Below are 6,505 nucleotides of genomic sequence, written 5' to 3'. Positions count from 1 at the left end.
AAGTAAGTCAAAGCAAAATTTACTTCTCTTGACTGTCCCTGGAGATTCACCGTTAGTTGGATTGCCACCAGATCTCTAATTAGAAACTCTGAAATGCAGAAGTAATTAGTCTCCTCCTTTAACATAACACAAGTTCTTGGGTTATCACATGATAAATCCCAGATTACCTTGATAGACTTATCTGTCAGGCCCTTCACCTGACCTTTATACACCCATGGATCTTACACTAAGACTATGCCCAGATTCTTCGAAAAAAACTTTCTTGCCATAACTGATAAGAGCGTTAGGTCCTCCGGTTCTCTGCAAGGGCTGTGAAGTTTCAAGCCTTCCGCCAGCTTCCTGCTGAAGGGCACATCTTGTTTAGTCGCTTGTCCTGTTGTCTCTGTCGTCACGGGGACAGCCGCGGAGTTCAAAGGCCCTTCCACGCGGTGCTCATCGACAATTTTCTCTCTATTGCTTGCTACCGCTGAGGCAGCTGCGGAGAACGAAGGCCCCTTCTATGCAGTGCTCATCGACGGCCATTGCTATATCTGTTGATGTCTCATCTGTTGGCGTCGTATGGGCGGCATCCCCAGGAATTCTCTGCTTCCTGGCCTCCTGGCTTAACCAGGACGTTTCCGTACCTGTAATTGAGCCCAAAGCTCTGCCGTCTCATCCTGCCGAAGAAGTCTTCATCGACAGCCACATTCAGTCTTGGCCCCTGTCTATGCTCCATGGGAGGAAGATGGTGATATTATGGGCTGGCCATAGGTCATCCCTGCTCCTGTGATACAACGCCGGCCCTTTCCACCCGTTGAGCGACGGCACTGTGTGTCTCAGCCATTCGGCAGTTCCCTCGTCTCTGCAGTCCAGCAATAGTAGGCCCGGTCTAAAGTAGACGCCCGTAAAAGCAAGTGGGCTGGTCCACCCCCCAGAACCTCATCCATAATGGTGTCCTGCTGTGATGTAAGTTGCTCTGGAGAGAGAGACATGGCGGGGTACTCTTGGAGTAGCACTGCTATTCTTGTTGCTCTCATTGCATCCGCGTAGCTCGATTGCTGGTTCTGGTTAATGGCTCCGGGCTCATTCTCTCTGTGGCCGTTTTTCCGATCGCTGTTTCTCGGAGGCGACCTCGGCGGGTGATCTCTACTTCGCTTTGCAGGTTGCTTTTTTGTTACTGTTGGCACACGTTGGTTGCCGGTGGTTTTGGCAGCAGGAGCTTTTCGCTCCACTGGTCTCTCGGCTCGGTTTCGCGCAGAGTAAGGACTCATACCTCTTGTCAGGTATCGAAGGTAACATGCTATTCCAGCACCGCTGAGACCCCTTCTTCGTGGGTGCCCCTGGTTTCCCTGGATCGGGGGCTACTGGTCCGCGCCGGTGTCGGGTGCTCTCTGCTCTTCCTGTTGGCTGTGCTGCTCGCCTGCCCTCAAGCCTGTTGTTACCGGTTGTTTGTGGCGCTTGCGATAATCCAATGCCCACCTGAGCCACTTTCAGGGTTGGCATCCGGGTGCTTGCGGTCGAGTCTCCTTGCATGCGCAGAGCATGACTAAATTTCGGAGTGATGATGGGAGTGCCAAGGCGAGGTCATATGGCCCTCAAGTTCCCTGCAATCATTCCCGTGTAGCTGAGCTGCGCCTAGGGATGAGCTCAATCCCGCGAGTTGAGGCGAGGTCATTCTGCCCTCTAACCTCCTGTGTGTGGGCAGTTGGCGTGGGTCGTCGCGATAGGGCAAAGTTCTTCTGCCCTCTAGCCCTTCGCGCGCGTCTTCCCGTTGCTTAAAGTCGCGATATGTTGAGGTCGACTTGCCCTCAATCATTGAGTGCTGGGACTCCATGGGCTGCATGTCGAGGAGAGGCGAGGTCGTCCTGCCCTCTAGTCTCCTGTGCGTGAGCTGTTGACGTTGGTTACCACGGTGAAGCGAGGTCGTTTTGCCCTCAAGCCCTTTATGCGGGATGACGTAGCTCCGGGCACGTTGAGGCGCTGTTTCCGCCTGTGTGGCAGCTAGATTTCTGTAGTTGATGTTTCGGTGATAGGATGGCCGTTTCCGCTGGGATCCAGCAGTGAGGTTGGCCTCCGAGCCGCTCTGAGCATTGTCGCTGAATAATAGTTTTAATTAGAAATGCATCCTTGGTCCTTGTTCTTGCTGTATTGCATTGCGATGAGTTCACATTTCTCAGAAAATGAAGGAAAGTATTTCGTTTGCTATTCTTGCTAATTCTATTGTTTAATGTAAATTTATTTCTTTTTAGGATATGTTGAGCACCAGAGAACGCGCAGTTGGGAAATGAAGCTATTACTATGGAATGTGCGCAGGCACATCTGGAAAATTATTCCGATAAGCAGGATCGAATTTCGGAAAGGAAGTCGGCCTTGTTGCGGCACTATTATTATTGTATTAAAATAGTATAATTAAATTAAATACTGTTTGCTGGGTTGGAGCTGCTTCGGCCGACAGAGTTAAAAAAGCGAAGAAATTTAATTTTCCGTTTACCCTCCTACGCGTTTCAACGCTCTCGCGTCTTCATCAGAGAGTCTTTCTTCGAAAAATAAAAACAAATAAACAATAAACATGATAAGCAAGTAAAATTCGCTGATGCTAAAACAATAAACATAATTAACGACAATTACTTTACACTAATTCTGACTTTGAACTCACATTTACATAAATATTATTGAGAAAAATTGTTTATCAAACGATAAACGTTAGCACCATTTTAAGTATCTTTTGACAATATTATCAAATTCCAATCCTTTATTCTTATTTATATTTGTTATTAATTACAGCTGCGTACACGTTGTTGGTGTTATCCACGTCCTCTTTAAAGTTGATCGCATTCTCTAGTCGTTGTTGTATACGTAGGTTTTCTAATGTCATTCTCCTTTTTACCCCTCTTTCGATGTCCAAAATTCTCGTATTCCCGAAGTCCGCAAAGTGTTCGCCAGTGTTGCGCCAGTGCTGTTGTCATCTTTTTGTTTCTCTCATCCGCTTTATGTTCGCTTATTCTTGCACCCAATGATCTTTTTGTTGTGCCTACGTAGCATTTGTTACAGCTTTCAGTATCATTCCCCTTACATTATATTTGATACACCACATTATGTTGTTGTTCCTTCAGAATTCTGTCTTTTATTTTTGTGTACAATTTGCTTATTGTTTTGTGCGGTCTGTGAGCATATATAATATCTTCATTCTTTGTTGTTCTCCTGAGCACCTGGTTATTTGTTAGTCCTGGTACGTAAGTGACTCCAATGTACTTTTTATTGTTAGTTGTGTTGTTAGCCTGAAGATCTTTATTTTGATTTGCTTGTTTACTTTTGTTTATCGTCGTTTCTATTAAATTGTTAACTAGCGCATGCGGGTAGCCGTTTTTGTGCAGAATGCTTTTAATTTTATTTTTGGTCTCCTCCGCGAGCTCGTTGTTGCTAAGTATGTACACTTTTTTGATCAGGCTAGCAGCGGTGTTTATTTTCTGACTCAATGGGTGATTTGAATGGAAATTAATAAGTCTACCCGACGCGATGGATTTTGCATACCAGTTTAGCATTATTGTATTCTGTTTTCTATGCACCTCTAAGTCTAGGAAGGCAATTTTATTGTCTTTCTCTCTTTCAACCGTAAATTTAATTAAATGAACTACTGTTTAAGAGAAATGTTGTAAATTCTTTATACTCGAGTGGCGTTATTTACGATGTGCTCCAAACATTTCGCAATTTTTCCGAAGAGTCGATAAGCTGCAAATATGCAAATGATAGGCAGCTTGTATTCACAGTTGCTCGAAGAATGGCGAAATTCCATTGACGGGACCGGTAGCCGACGAAAGTGGTAAATTTGGTGCTAGTGGTGGCGCTGAAGCTAATGCCTCAGGCGATGGTAAAGGTTATCCTGAAATCACCGCCATTCCGTAGCTGATGGAGAAAGGGTTCCAACATCAGTTTCTGAGCCTTCACCCCATAGCCCTCCAACTATTGTAGATGCGGTTATTAATAATCCGAGCAAATTGTCAAGTCCTCTAGTAAATGAAGAAAAACCTACTGATTTCGAGCGATATGTGCCTAGAGCACGGCATAATCGAATATATATATATATATATATATATATATATTCGAATACATATATACATGAGCTAATAACAAAGGCAGTTCTTTGCTAATAAGAAAGGCGGAGAAATTCGTGATGTTCACTGGCACGGCTCTCAATTTTGATGATGTAAAAGCAGCTATAGAAAATCTTCAGAAATATTTAAAACTATTTTGTTTTGTGCTCATTAATGCTGCACCCAGAGTTGCATTTACCGTATATGAAAATATTTGAGGTTGATAAACTTAAACCAATGCAACTCTGTCGCAACTCTAGCTGTGTTTTCTTCGGCAATAATCGCGATCCGCACAAAAATTTTCACGCAAACTCAACAACAACGATATGATCAACATAGAGATATGGTTCAATTTATTATCCGTTTTGTTTGCTTTGTTTCACTGATAATTTGGTCGCACAGTTTGGTAGCAGTGACAAGTGAATTTAACTTGCTTCAAATAAATATCCTTTGTGTTAAATATTTATTTAAATGAATATTATCTCGCCTATATATAATATTTCCCATTTAGTGAGGTCATTTATAAAATTTCTTAATCCTCGTGCTAGTAGTATAAAATTACTGATACTGAGCTTGATAACCAAAGAAAACACGACTATTGCCGCAAGTGTTAGCGAGAGGAGAGTATCTTATACCATGTCACCACCGGAGGTAACCACGTAGTTATGGCTGTTGAGTTGGTTAGCCCGATAACCCACTTTATTTAGCGTAGTTTCGCCATATAAAAATGACAATACTTAACCATTTCAATGAGATGGTTAAAAGCTAACCAACTCGAAACCACGTCGAAAGTTTGATACAACCCTGTGTTTTCCCGCCATCTGTCGGTCATTAGCGTTAAAATTGAAAAAAATCGTTCCTACCAGTTTTCGGATTTAACTACAATTAGATTAGATTTACTCCTGTTTTAGAAAAAAATTTAAATCTAGTCCTCTCCTCCGCTTGACTTCAAATCTGTTCCGTTTTTTCACTCATGTTATGTCCCTCTCAGCCCCATTTTTTGAGTGTTCACCCCCGGTTTCAGTTAAAAAATTTAAAGTTAAGCAAAGTCTCATTGATAAAAAGTAACTCGTTCGAAAAATAAGTTAATAAATTATATTCGTTATTTTTTGATATATAGATGTAGAAAGAGGCGGATAAGGAACTTTACCTAAGTTGTTGAAAAATATATGTAGAAAGAAATTTATATAAAGTAGAAAAGGGAGTATTCGAGAGAAAGATTTTGCAGAAGATTTACGGGCCTTTACGCGTTGGCCATGGCGAGTTTCGATGACGATGGAACGATGAGCTGTATTAGCTTTACAACGGCATGGACATAATGCAGCGAATTAAAATACAGCGGCTCCGCTGACTTGGCCATGTCGTTCGAATGGACACCGACGCTCCAGCTCTGAAAGTATTCAACTCGGAACCCGCTGGTGGTAGCAGAGGAAGAGGGAGGCCTACACTGTGATGGAAAGATCAGGTGGAAAAGGACTTGGCTTCGCTTGGCGTTTCCAATTGGCGTCAGTTGGCATAGAAGAGAAACGACTGGCGTGCTTTGCTGAAGTCGGCCAAAATCGCTTAGGCGGTTACAGCGCCAAATAAGAAGGAGAAGAAGAATGATGTTTCCATATTTGTTTTGATTTTTCGTATCTTATCTTATATACAAATAGGCAATCATGTTTTCTTACACCCCCTTTACGGCTAAACTATACCTCAAAAGTATAAACAATTATTTATGTATCATTAGAAAGGTATTTTGATGCTGATGTGCAGGCAATTTTTCAAATTTCAAATTAGTTTAACATAAACTTTGTAGGGAAACCCCGAACTGGTGAACCAAATTTGTAGTCCCGTACTAGATCTTTATCCCCAAAAACGAACCAGGCCGATAGTAACTAGATCGCCACCAGTTCAAAAGCAGCGCTATGTGGTACTTTTAAAAAACAATTTTAGAAATCTATATCTAAAATGACGAATTTAGAACTAGTTCAAAACTATAGAAAAAGGGATGTAGAACGAACTAGATCTCATTTGGCGAATTTTGAACTAGTTCGAAACTACTGAAAAAGGGATGCAGCGGGGGCTTGTTTACTTTGAATAGATTTTTGCTTGGTGGGTTTTTCGTTCAAATACGCTTCCAGTCTGCACGTCGCAGATGCTTTTTCATAGTTTGGTAATACAAAACTAATATTTGTGTTAACATCTTAAAATTATGGGACCCTCTGGAATATAACCAATAACAGTCAGCACCTCTGCAAATTCAGCTACAGCCAAAGGTATGTAAACGTGTTTTCAAATGCACAATTTAATTTACATTCATTCAAACAAATTTGATTTCAGATTGAAAATACATTTCTCTGCAAATAATAAAAATTGCTACCATGGTAACCCAAAAAGAAAACATCTTGTTACTTTTTTCGTTTACAACTGGTTCGAAACTATAGAAAATG

General features: G+C 41.9%; 1 pseudogene; it reads left to right on the top strand.

The window, feature by feature from the left end:
- The first annotated feature begins 927 nt into the window (after positions 1-927).
- Positions 928-4,288, top strand: LOC118736200 (annotated as a pseudogene).
- The last annotated feature ends 2,217 nt before the right edge of the window (positions 4,289-6,505 follow it).

The sequence above is a fragment of the Rhagoletis pomonella genome, unplaced genomic scaffold, assembly GCF_013731165.1.
Source record: "Rhagoletis pomonella isolate Grant_MI unplaced genomic scaffold, Rhpom_1.0 Rhpom_scaffold_00003, whole genome shotgun sequence".
In the NCBI taxonomy this organism is placed as follows: Eukaryota; Metazoa; Arthropoda; class Insecta; order Diptera; family Tephritidae; genus Rhagoletis; species Rhagoletis pomonella.
This window is presented reverse-complemented; position numbering and strand designations above follow the sequence as displayed.